The sequence below is a fragment of the Schistocerca nitens genome, chromosome 10 (assembly GCF_023898315.1).
Source record: "Schistocerca nitens isolate TAMUIC-IGC-003100 chromosome 10, iqSchNite1.1, whole genome shotgun sequence".
NCBI lineage: Eukaryota > Metazoa > Arthropoda > Insecta > Orthoptera > Acrididae > Schistocerca > Schistocerca nitens.
In genome coordinates, this window is record NC_064623.1 from 29,921,485 (window position 1) to 29,935,555 (window position 14,071).

The following is a 14,071-nucleotide window of genomic DNA, read 5'->3' on the forward strand; positions in this document are numbered from 1 at the left end:
CCTGCATTTCGCTACAATTTTCTAATGCTGCAACTTCTCTGTATACTACAGCATCATCCGCGAAAAGCCGCATGGAACTTCCGACACTATCTACTAGGTCATTTATATATATTGTGAAAAGCAATGGTCCCATAACACTCCCCTGTGGCACGCCAGAGGTTACTTTAACGTCTATAGACGTCTTTCCATTGATAACAACATTATGTGTTCTGTTTGCTAAAAACTCTTCAATCCAGCCACACAGCTGGTCTGATATTCCGTAGGCTCTTACTTTGTTTATCAGGCGACAGTGCGGAACTGTATCGAACGCCTTCCGGAAGTCAAGAAAAATAGCATCTACCTGGGAGCCGGTATCTAATATTTTCTGGGTCTCGTGAACAAATAAAGCGAGTTGGGTCTCACACGATCGCTGTTTACGGAATCCATGTTGATTCCTACATAGCAGATTCTGGGTTTCCAAAAACGACATGATACTCGAGCAAAAAACATGTTCTAAAATTCTACAACAGATCGACGTCAGAGATATAGGTCTATAGTTTTGCGCATCTGCTCGACGACCCTTCTTGAAAACTGGGACTACCTGTGCTCTTTTCCAATCATTTGGAACCCTCCGTTCCTCTAGAGACTTGCGGTACACGGCTGTTAGTAGGGGGGCAAGTTCTTTCGCGTACTCTGTGTAGAATCGAATTGGTATCCCGTCAGGTCCAGTGGACTTTCCTCTGTTGAGTGATTCCAGTTGCTTTTCTATTCCTTGGACACTTATTTCGATGTGAGCCATTTTTTCGTTTGTGCGAGGATTCAGAGAAGGAACTGCAGTGCGGTCTTCCTCTGTGAAACAGCTTTGGAAAAAGGTGTTTAGTATTTCAGCTTTACGCGTGTCATCTTCTGTTTCAATGCCATCATCATCCCGGAGTGTCTGGATATGCTGTTTCGAGCCACTTACTGATTTAACGTAAGACCAGAGCTTCCTAGGATTTTCTGTCAAGTCGGTACATAGAATTTTACTTTCGAATTCACTGAACGCTTCACGCATAGTCCTCCTTACGCTAACTTTGACATCGTTTAGCTTCTGTTTGTCTGAGAGGTTTTGGCTGAGTTTAAACTTGGAGTGAAGCTCTCTTTGCTTTCGCAGTAGTTTCCTAACTTTGTTGTTGTACCACGGTGGGTTTTTCCCGTCCCTCACAGTTTTACTCGGCACGTGCCTGTCTAAAACGCATTTTACGATTGCCTTGAACTTTTTCCATAAACACTCAACATTGTTAGTGTCGGAACAGAAATCTTCGTTTTGATCTGTTAGGTAGTCTGAAATCTGCCTTCTATTACTCTTGCTAAACAGATAAACCTTCCTCCCTTTTTTATATTCCTGTTAACTTCCATATTCAGGAAGACAAAAAAAAAAAAAAAAACCATGAAGAAATTATCTGAATGAGACGAAAGTCGATGGAAGTGACGTGCATGTACAGACAAGCAAATGATTACAGTTCCACAACAACTGTGAATTATGCGTTGGACACCTCTGGCCCTTACACAAGCAGTTATTCGCTTTGCAATTGACTGATGGAATTGTTGCATGTCCTTCTGAGGGATGTCATGCAAAGTTTTGTCCAACTGACGTGTTAGATCGTCAATACACCGACTTGACTGGAGGGCCGTGCCCATAGCGTTCTCGATTTGGGAGAGATCTGACGACCTTTGTGGCCAAGGTAGCGTTTGGCAAGTACGAAGACAAGCAGGAGAAATTCTCGTCGAATGTGGAAGGGCATTATCTTGACGAAATCTAAGCCCAGGATTGCTTTTCATGAAGGGTAACAACACAGGGCATGGAATATCATCAATGTACTACTGTGCTGCAAGGGTGCCACAGATGACAACGAAAGGGGTCCTGCTATGAAATGAAAAGACACCAAAGACCATCACTCCTGGCTGTCGGGCTGTATGGCGGACGACAATCAAGCTGGAATCCCTCCACTGACCAGGGCACCTCCAGACCCGTCTTTGCTGATCATTGGGACTCAGTTTGAAGCAGGACTCATTACATTGACAATTCCACTCCATTCAATGAGATTCCAGGCCGAAGACGTGTATGGGGTCACCCCGGACAGCGGTGAGTTACCAAACTGACTGTCACTCCCCACACAGCCAGACTACCGAGAGTGATGGTCTGGTGTGCCATTTCTTTTCATTTCATTTCATAGGAGGACCCCTTAGGTTGTCATCTACAGTACTGTTACAGCGAACTGGTATGTCAACCATATTCTACACTTTACTTTGTTGCCATTTATGGCAAGCCATTCTGGGTTTTCATTTCTGCAAAATAATGCCCACCCGTACACACTGAGACTTTCTACTGCTTGTCTTCTGCTTGCCTAATCTTGCCTTGGCCAGCAAAGTCTCCAGATCTCGCCCAAAATCAGAATGTTTGACGCATTGTGGACAGTGTCCATCAACCAACCTGAGATTTTGACGACATAATGCGCCAACTGGACAGAATTTGGTACAATATTCCTCAGGAGGACGCCTAACAACTCTGTCAATCAATGCCAAGCCAAAAAACTGCTTGCAAAGGCCTAGAGGTGGACCAACACGTTACTGACATGCTCAATTTGTGAGATCTCTCTCTTGAATAAATTATCCATTTTTTTAAAAATTGTAATCATTTATCTGTATGCATGTGTACATCACTTCTCCGGACTTCTGTCCCATTTGGATGATCCCTTCAGGGTACGTCGTTTCTGTGTGTGTGTGTGTGTGTGTGTGTGTGTGTGCGTTAGTGCAGTATAGCAACTGGAGAATAGCTGACAGGAAGCATGTCGCGTGATCCGCCGATTCACGATTTTATCTCTTTCCAAATAATGAAAGGTGTCAAGTGTGCCGACAGTCTAACAAGGTGTTTGTTTAGCCTGCAGTTTGTGGAAGATGCAGTCGAGGCCAGAGGTTGTTCTGTGATATTTTGGGAGTGTTTTCTACCATCTCTTTGACCCACTCATTCAGGTTACCTTCAACATCAACCACCTCTAGTCTATATGTTCAACATGAGAATGCAGTGGTCACTCCTCTCTTCCTATACGGCAACAGACGTGATCACAGGCTTGCATGCATGTATCCCTGGTTGGATGAACCTTTAGGCACCCTCAGTTAGCCCTTTAAATAAAGCGATCTTGATTGATTGATTGATTGATTGATTTTTATTGCCCAAAAACGAAACATTTACAGGGATGTAAAGCTTGTATAAGCAACGTCAATAAATGTACAAACAACAATGACAATAAATACACAAATAATTCATCTATGTTAGAAATTATGCTCACAGAAATCTTCCATTGTATAAAAACAATTTTGAAATACAAAGTTCTTACAAATATCTTAAATTTTTCAGCTCCAGACTCTTAACTGACTCTGGTAGTTTATTAAATAGCTTTACAGATGTGTGTTTGAAGCTGTTTACAGTTTTGGTATATGAGCAGTAGTCTTTTCTTACATCATTACAGTGTCATGTATTATAACTATGTACATCAGAATTCAGATCAAAACGAGACAAGTTCTTTTTAATGTACAAGAGACATTAAAATATGTATATACATTGCAAGGTCATAATATTAAGTTTAATAAATAATTCTCTACAGTGAGTTCTAGGTGGTACTTTACATATCAGTCTGACACCTTTTTTCTGGGCTGTAAATAAGCATTTTGAGTAGCAATTATTTCCCCACAAGATAGTCCCATACGTCAAATGAGAGTGAATATAACTATAATAGACAGAAAGCAAAATTTTCTCATCTACTGTTGCTTGTAATTTTCTGAGCATAAATATTCCTTTAGAAATTTTTGGTGTTAAATAATTCACACGTGCCTGCCAGCCTAAATTATTTTGCCAAACAACACCAAGAAAATTTACAGGAACTGTCTCTGAGGTGATTCTATTGTTATAAGAAATATTTAATTCCTGTGTTTTATTTATGTTCATAGACAGGCTATTGGCATTGCACCAGTCAGAAAGTATATATACAAAATTGTTGAGGCTTTCGTGGCCACTTGTTGACAAACTGCCTATTGGCTTCTGTCTCGGGTTCTTCGGCCGACATTCATCTAATGATTTTTCTGACGTTTCGCCAGCACGAGTGGCTGGCATTGTCAAAGCTTCACCCTCCATTGCCGGTGGTGAACTGGAGCCGAGCTTTTAAATAGAGATGGGGCCCCTCCACGCCCGCACCAACGTGGTGACCAAACCAAAAGTTCTACTGTCACCTCCGTAAAACATGTTAGTTATCTAGTAAGTGGATCACAGGATGCTGGGCTGTGATGTTGTCCGTGCGTCTGGGTAAGACTACGCATTAACACGGTCCATCAGGTGATAGATAGTGGACGAAACGCGAGTGAGGGTAGCGATTTGAAGAGCAGAGGGAAAAAAGTGCCATGGCTCGTGCCGTGGGAAAAAAACCTCTGCGACAGTGGGATGGGTAGTAAGAGCAGTAGTGGCTTACTAGCTGCGATAGCTCACGCAAGGTTGGATTTGTTAGTATGGGTATCATGCATCATTACCGTGACAAGCGATGGCGATGTATCCCAGTGGCTGCAGCTGCTGCATTCCTGGAACAATCAAGATCGTTATACAGTAGTGGGAGATCGGCCATAGATCGTCTCACTGTGTGGGGGATGTGTGGAGCTTGTTTACATGCGGTGTACGGTACGGCTTCCCTGTGTGGTGCCAGTTATTCGGCAGTGTATTTCAGCTGGATATCCAGTAATAGCGTCTGATTAACAGGGGCTCGCCTGTGCCGTTATGTTTGCGTATGCTTGGCCATAGATGTTATGCCCTTACAAGTATGTCTTTTGGTCTTTTATGTTTCCATCTATGGTTGTGGTCGTAGTTCCCCAGATTCAGAATAAACGGGTTCTGCGAATGTCTGGAGTTTCTGTATAGTCTTGTGGTGAGTTTGTGGATTACCTCCGTGAGAGTCTCAAGTCGGTATTCCCGGTGAAGGTCCGCGATGCGTGTGTATCGTGGAGCATTGCTTATGATTTTGAGTACTTTGTTTTGTATGAGCTGCAGACGGCGCAGGCGTGTAGGCGCAGCGTATCCCCAGACAGGAGCTGCGTACGTCATCAGGGGTCGGATAAGTGTCATGTACATGGACCTCGACACCCTTCTGTTCAGTGTGCTACGCCTGTTGAGCATAGGATAGAGCTGTTTGAGCCTCGCGCTAGCTCGGTTGGTCATGTGTTGTATGTGGTCCCCCCAGAGTAATTTCCGGTCCAGCCAGACACCGAGGTATTTGACTTTCTCGCGGAAACGTATTGGACGTGTATGTAGGGTTATTGGTCTGCAGTAACGGTGTTTGCGCAGTTGCTTCGGTCTTCTAGTGAACAGAACGGCTTCGCACTTGTCGACGTTTACTCTAACACGCCATTTCTCCAACCAAGGCTCGGCCACTCTGAGTGCAGTCTGTAGGCGTGACGTAATGTTTGATGGTTTCCAATCTTGCGCAAGGATGGCTGTGTCATCCGCGTAGATTGCCATCATTGTGTTGTGTGTGGTTGGGAGATCGTTTATGTAGAGGTTAAACAGTAGGGGCCCTAGGATGCTTCCCTGGGGTACTCCCGCGTGTATACCGTGTCGTGTTGATTGTTTTCCCTGCACATCAGTGTTGAAACTCCTGTCTGTGAGGTATGAGTGTATTAGACGCAGCAGCCCGTCGGGGAATCCCGCGTCGCTGAGTTTGCGGATGAGGCCGTTGTGCCATAGACGGTCGAAAGCCTTTTCGATGTCCAGGAACACTGCCCCTGTAGCTTTGTTTATGTTGAAACCATGTGTTATATGTTCAACGACCCGTAGGAGTTGTTGTGTTGTGGAGTGGTGATTCCTGAAGCCGAATTGCTCCGGTCTCAGGATGTCATTTGTTATGCAGTGCCTAGTGATGCGTTTTAGAATCACCTTCTCAACAATCTTACTGAGCGAGCTCAGAAGGCTGATGGGTCGGTAATTTTGTGGGAGGCTGTGGTCTTTCCCCGGCTTCCTGAACATCAGGACCTTGGCCGTCTTCCAAAAGGCGGGGAAGTGTTGGTGTTTTAGTATGGCATTCGTTATGTGTGTTAGGTACTCAGTTGCTTTATCCGTGAATTCCTGGAGGACACGGTTTTGAATGCCATCATGACCAGGGGCTTTCCTAGCGGCGGAATGCATTATAGCCCAGGAGACTTCGGCTGTGCTAGCATGTCGAATGTCGTCGCGCGATGGTTGGGCTAGAATGCGTGTAACCTCTTGGTCAGAAGCAAGTGTGAACACTGGATCTGATGGTACCAGGTCGAGCTCGCGGGCGCAGGCTATATGTACCTGGCGCGCCAACGTCCAAGGGCTTCTCCGCGGTCATTTCCGGTGCGGTTCTCCTCTTGCTACCTGCGACGGTCGGTCGCTGCAGTACGGGAAGCCAGGATCCGTTGACCTTAAGGCTTTCCTCTTTCTTGTTCAAACTGTTCGGGTGTTTTTGTATTTCTACAGCTTCTCTGAACAAGCGCGTGTGATAGTGCTTCTCTACAGCCAGAACTTCCGTGTCGGCGAATTTTATTACGTGGTCGGTCTCATTCAGTGCGTGCTCTGCCACGGCCGATTTCTCCACCTGCCCCAACCTGCAATGTCGCTTATGCTCTTTGATCCTGGTGTTAATGGATCGTCCAGTCATTCCGACATAAACTTTTCCGCATGTGCATGGTATGCGGTATATTCCCGACATTGCAAGTGGGTCTCTTTTCTCCTTCGCCGATCTAAGACACTCTTTGATCTTCCATGTCGGTTTGAAAATCGTCTTTACGCCATGTTTGCGCAATATACGGCCGATTCTGTCCGTCACTCTGGGAATGTATGGCAGAAAGGCCGTACCCGACAATTCTTTTTCCGGTTCCTTACTTCGCCGAGGGTTGGGCTCTGTTACACTTCTAATATAATTTGTGGAGTAACCATTGCTCCTCAGGACAGTTTCCAGGTGTTGCATTTCTCGTTTGAGGTGTTGCGGCTCACATATTCGTCCTGCTCTCGTTACGAGCGTACTAATCATGCCTCTTTTCTGGCTCGGGTGGTGGTTTGACAGTTTGTGCAGGTATCGGTCCGTGTGAGTCGGTTTTCGATACACGCTGTGTCCCAGATCTTCGCCGTCCCTTGTGACCAGAACATCTAGAAATGGCAGTTTCTTATCCTTTTCTACTTCCATGGTAAATGTTATGTTGGCATGGAGGCTGTTCAAGTGTCTTAGGAAGTCACTGAGCTGTTCTTCACCATGGCTCCACACCACGAAAGTATCATCGACGTACCTGTACCACACCTTAGGTTTGCAAGTCGCCGAGTCCAGTGCCTGTGCTTCGAATTGTTCCATGAAGAAGTTGGCCACCACTGGACTGAGAGGACTACCCATGGCGACGCCTTCCAGCTGTTCATAGAAATCGCCATTCCACGTGAAATAGCTCGTGGTGAGACATGCATGGAAGAGCTTTCTGATGTCTAGCGGAAAAATGGAACCGATGTGCTCCAGAGCGTCAATGAGTGGCACTTTCGTAAATAACGAAACAACATCAAAGCTGACCAGGATGTCGTTTGGTGCAAGTTTCAGTTTCTTCAGCTTCTCAATGAAATGTCCTGAGTCCTTAATGTATGTGTCGGTCTTCCCCACGTGTGGCTGGAGCAGAGAGGCCAAGTGTTTTGCCAGTTTATATGTCGGTGATCCAGGAGCGCTAACGATCGGTCTCAGTGGAACGTTGTTCTTATGGATCTTGGGTAATCCATACAGCCGAGGTGGTAGGGCTTCTGTGTTGCGCAGGTTTCTCTGTATGTCCGCCGGCAGAGAAGACGCCTTGATTAATCGATTCGTATTCCGTGTGATACGTTGCGTCGGATCTGCGCTTAGTTTTCGGTACGTCGTCGGATCCAATAGGTCTCGGATCTTTTGCTCATAATCTTCGGTCTTCATTACGACGGTCGCATTCCCCTTATCGGCAGGCAGTACCAATATACTCTTGTCGGCGTTGAGATTCTTAGTGGCTTGTACCTCTTCTTTCTTCAGGTTGCAAGCTGGTGGTTTTGCTCGGCGCAGTATCCTGGCTGTTTCCGTGCGTATTTCCTCTGCCCTTTCACAAGGAAGGGTACGAATGGCTGCTTCGGTGTTGGCAATGATGTCCTCCATAGGTATAGTTCTCGGGATGATAGCGAAATTCCCTCCTTTATGAAGAACAGACACTTCCTCTTCGGTCAATTGTCGTTCAGTGAGGTTGACCACTGTGTGTGACATGTCGGGAGTCGCCTTGTCGGTGTGCTTCCGGCATCTTTCAAACTTTTTCTTCTGTCGATCGGTGCAGCGCTCGAGTTCGTTCTGCATGCTCCTGTGAGTGATGCTGTCAATCTTGTCCCAGTCGTCTCGATGCATTCTGCTACTTAGTTGATAGAAAAGGTCCAGAAGTTCCTGATCCGTTCTTGCCAAGTCTCTCCGTGTTGTATGTATTCGCTCACGAAGAAAAGCTCGTTCCATTCTGTCGTAGATACGATGTGCCACTCATTGACGCTCTGGAGCACATCGGTTCCATTTTTCCGCTAGACATCAGAAAGCTCTTCCATGCATGTCTCACCACGAGCTATTTCACGTGGAATGGCGATTTCTATGAACAGCTGGAAGGCGTCGCCATGGGTAGTCCTCTCAGTCCAGTGGTGGCCAACTTCTTCATGGAACAATTCGAAGCACAGGCACTGGACTCGGCGACTTGCAAACCTAAGGTGTGGTACAGGTACGTCGATGATACTTTCGTGGTGTGGAGCCATGGTGAAGAACAGCTCAGTGACTTCCTAAGACACTTGAACAGCCTCCATGCCAACATAACATTTACCATGGAAGTAGAAAAGGACAAGAAACTGCCATTTCTAGATGTTCTGGTCACAAGGGACGGCGAAGATCTGGGACACAGCGTGTATCGAAAACCGACTCACACGGACCGATACCTGCACAAACTGTCAAACCACCACCCGAGCCACAAAAGAGGCATGATTAGTACGCTCGTAACGAGAGCAGGACGAATATGTGAGCCGCAACACCTCAAACGAGAAATGCAACACCTGGAAACTGTCCTGAGGAGCAATGGTTACTCCACAAATTATATTAGAAGTGTAACAGAGCCCAACCCTCGGCGAAGTAAGGAACCGGAAAAAGAATTGTCGGGTACGGCCTTTCTGCCATACATTCCCAGAGTGACGGACAGAATCGGCCGTATATTGCGCAAACATGGCGTAAAGACGATTTTCAAACCGACAAGGAAGATCAAAGAGTGTCTTAGATCGGCGAAGGAGAAAAGAGACCCACTTGCAATGTCGGGAATATACCGCATACCATGCACATGCGGAAAAGTTTATGTCGGAATGACTGGACGATCCATTAACACCAGGATCAAAGAGCATAAGCGACATTGCAGGTTGGGGCAGGTGGAGAAATCGGCCGTGGCAGAGCACGCACTGAATGAGACCGACCATGTAATAAAATTCGCCGACACGGAAGTTCTGGCTGTAGAGAAGCACTATCACACGCGCTTGTTCAGAGAAGCTGTAGAAATACAAAAACACCCGAACAGTTTGAACAAGAAAGAGGAAAGCCTTAAGGTCAACGGATCCTGGCTTCCCGTACTGCAGCGACCGACCGTCGCAGGTAGCAAGAGGAGAACCGCACCGGAAATGACCGCGGAGAAGCCCTCGGACGTTGGCGCGCCAGGTACATATAGCCTACGCCCGCGAGCTCGGCTCCAGTTCACCACCGGCAATGGAGGGTGAAGCTTTGACAATGCCAGCCACTCGTGCTGGCGAAACGTCAGAAAAATCATTAGATGAATGTCGGCCGAAGAACCCGAGACAGAAGCCAATAGGCAGTTTGTCAACAAGTGGCCACGAAAGCCTCAACAATTTTGTATTACGCCTCTACGGGGAGGAGATTTGCAGATTGTACCGACGCCTTGACCAACGACGGAAGAAGAAAGCGCGACTGATGTCCTCTCTCGCCTTTCTGTCACGTTGCCGAGATGAATGTGCTACACCGAAGTTCTTGAGATGTAAGCGCCTATTCACCACCGCCCAAGCACATCGTATCTACGACAGAATGGAACGAGCTTTTCTTCGTGAGCGAATACATACAACACGGAGAGACTTGGCAAGAACGGATCAGGAACTTCTGGACCTTTTCTATCAACTAAGTAGCAGAATGCATCGAGACGACTGGGACAAGATTGACAGCATCACTCACAGGAGCATGCAGAACGAACTCGAGCGCTGCACCGATCGACAGAAGAAAAAGTTTGAAAGATGCCGGAAGCACACCGACAAGGCGACTCCCGACATGTCACACACAGTGGTCAACCTCACTGAACGACAATTGACCGAAGAGGAAGTGTCTGTTCTTCATAAAGGAGGGAATTTCGCTATCATCCCGAGAACTATACCTATGGAGGACATCATTGCCAACACCGAAGCAGCCATTCGTACCCTTCCTTGTGAAAGGGCAGAGGAAATACGCACGGAAACAGCCAGGATACTGCGCCGAGCAAAACCACCAGCTTGCAACCTGAAGAAAGAAGAGGTACAAGCCATTAAGAATCTCAACGCCGACAAGAGTATATTGGTACTGCCTGCCGATAAGGGGAATGCGACCGTCGTAATGAAGACCGAAGATTATGAGCAAAAGATCCGAGACCTATTGGATCCGACGACGTACCGAAAACTAAGCGCAGATCCGACGCAACGTATCACACGGAATACGAATCGATTAATCAAGGCGTCTTCTCTGCCGGCGGACATACAGAGAAACCTGCGCAACACAGAAGCCCTACCACCTCGGCTGTATGGATTACCCAAGATCCATAAGAACAACGTTCCACTGAGACCGATCGTTAGCGCTCCTGGATCACCGACATATAAACTGGCAAAACACTTGGCCTCTCTGCTCCAGCCACACGTGGGGAAGACCGACACATACATTAAGGACTCAGGACATTTCATTGAGAAGCTGAAGAAACTGAAACTTGCACCAAACGACATCCTGGTCAGCTTTGATGTTGTTTCGTTATTTACGAAAGTGCCACTCATTGACGCTCTGGAGCACATCGGTTCCATTTTTCCGCTAGACATCAGAAAGCTCTTCCATGCATGTCTCACCACGAGCTATTTCACGTGGAATGGCGATTTCTATGAACAGCTGGAAGGCGTCGCCATGGGTAGTCCTCTCAGTCCAGTGGTGGCCAACTTCTTCATGGAACAATTCGAAGCACAGGCACTGGACTCGGCGACTTGCAAACCTAAGGTGTGGTACAGGTACGTCGATGATACTTTCGTGGTGTGGAGCCATGGTGAAGAACAGCTCAGTGACTTCCTAAGACACTTGAACAGCCTCCATGCCAACATAACATTTACCATGGAAGTAGAAAAGGACAAGAAACTGCCATTTCTAGATGTTCTGGTCACAAGGGACGGCGAAGATCTGGGACACAGCGTGTATCGAAAACCGACTCACACGGACCGATACCTGCACAAACTGTCAAACCACCACCCGAGCCAGAAAAGAGGCATGATTAGTACGCTCGTAACGAGAGCAGGACGAATATGTGAGCCGCAACACCTCAAACGAGAAATGCAACACCTGGAAACTGTCCTGAGGAGCAATGGTTACTCCACAAATTATATTAGAAGTGTAACAGAGCCCAACCCTCGGCGAAGTAAGGAACCGGAAAAAGAATTGTCGGGTACGGCCTTTCTGCCATACATTCCCAGAGTGACGGACAGAATCGGCCGTATATTGCGCAAACATGGCGTAAAGACGATTTTCAAACCGACAAGGAAGATCAAAGAGTGTCTTAGATCGGCGAAGGAGAAAAAGAGACCCACTTGCAATGTCGGGAATATACCGCATACCATGCACATGCGGAAAAGTTTATGTCGGAATGACTGGACGATCCATTAACACCAGGATCAAAGAGCATAAGCGACATTGCAGGTTGGGGCAGGTGGAGAAATCGGCCGTGGCAGAGCACGCACTGAATGAGACCGACCATGTAATAAAATTCGCCGACACGGAAGTTCTGGCTGTAGAGAAGCACTATCACACGCGCTTGTTCAGAGAAGCTGTAGAAATACAAAAACACCCGAACAGTTTGAACAAGTAAGAGGAAAGCCTTAAGGTCAACGGATCCTGGCTTCCCGTACTGCAGCGACCGACCGTCGCAGGTAGCAAGAGGAGAACCGCACCGGAAATGACCGCGGAGAAGCCCTCGGATGTTGGCGCGCCAGGTACATATAGCCTGCGCCCGCGAGCTCGGCTCCAGTTCACCACCGGCAATGGAGGGTGAAGCTTTGACAATGCCAGCCACTCGTGCTGGCGAAACGTCAGAAAAATCATTAGATGAACGTCGGCCGAAGAACCCGAGACAGAAGCCAATAGGCAGTTTGTCAAAGTATATATACCTTGATTGAGGTAGAGATACTTACGTTATTGTTCGTAGGCACTGTAACAGTTAAACTGATATCATCTGCATACAAGTAACAGTTCGTAGTATCATCTATTACATTGCTAGGTAGGTCATTCATATATAATACAAGCAAGAGAGGGCCCAAGATTGACCCTTGAGGAACACCATGGCTAACGGGTAAGAAACTAGAATGTTGGTTATTGACGTAAACAGTTTGAGATCTATTAGATAAGTATGACTGAATAATTTTAACAGCAGAGACTGAGAAACCTACAGTTTTTAATTTCAGCAGCAGAGTGTTGTGGCACACAGTGTCAAACGCTTTTGACAAATCAAAAAACTTCGTACTTACAATAAATTTTTCTTCTTTTGCTTCAAGACAGTTACATATGTAGCTCATAACAGCATCACATGTTGATAGATTTTTCCTAAACCCAAACTGACTGTTTGAAAGTAATTGATGAGAATCTAGAAAATTGATTATTTGAATTCTCATTAGTTTCTCAATGACCTTGGATAAAAGTGGTACGAGAGAACCTGGCCTATAATTGCTAGGAAAATTATTGTCACCTTGTTTGTGGACTGGGATTACTTTAGCTCTTAATCCCACAGCAAAGTCTGGGACTGTTTGGAAGAGCTGGTGGAATGCAATAGTCACCGTCGCCAAATTTGGTAGCTCTGTTTGCTGTGATTATCAACTGGTATGGCATAAATGTAGAAGATACATATGCAGATTCAAGCGACAAATGAAATTTACGAAAATTTGTACCAAGGCCAGGACTCGAACCTGGATCTCCCGCTTACTGGGCAGAAGTACTAAGACTGCGCCACCCTGGCACAATGGCTTTGCACAACTGCCTCCCCCCTTAATAGAAATTCCCATTCATGCCTCAGCCCACTTGCTATATATATCCCTAATCTCGAACAGCACTGCAGACGCTCTCCAGCAGTATTCGAACAGCATCTCATCATCGAACAAAATGGGGTATCCAGCCTGAAACCCAGGCATATGTGCATTAATAAAATGAAACCATATTGTTCCAGACACCTTACCAAGTCTCAGACGTCTGTGATGTACATCTGTTTGAGGCTTGAAGACGGAGGCATGCTTGGGTAGTCAGAGCAGTTATGCAGAGCCACTGTGCCAGGATGGTGTAGTGGTTAGCGCATCTGCCTTGTGAGCAGAAGACCTGTTTTCGAATCCCAGCCTTGGTACAAATTTTTATTCATCGCTTCAGTCTGCATATATGGATCGTAGATGTTTGAGACTTGAAAAGGTCTCTGGAATCATGTAGTTTCGTTTAATTAAAACACCTATGCCTGAGTTTCAGGCAGGATCCCCCATTTCATTCGATGCTGAGGTGCTATTCCAATACGGTTGGAGGGACTATGCAATGTTGTTCGAGTCTAGGGTGAATACCAAAGTGAGGGTTAGTGTATTTACCTACTGAGCAGAAGACCCAGGTTCGAATCCTTGCCTTGGTATAAATTTTCATTCGTTGCTTCAGTCTGCCTATAAATGTCATAGAAGTTGCGGACTTGAAAAGAACTGTGGAATCATGTAGTTTCATTTGATAATTGAAGAAACTTGTGGACT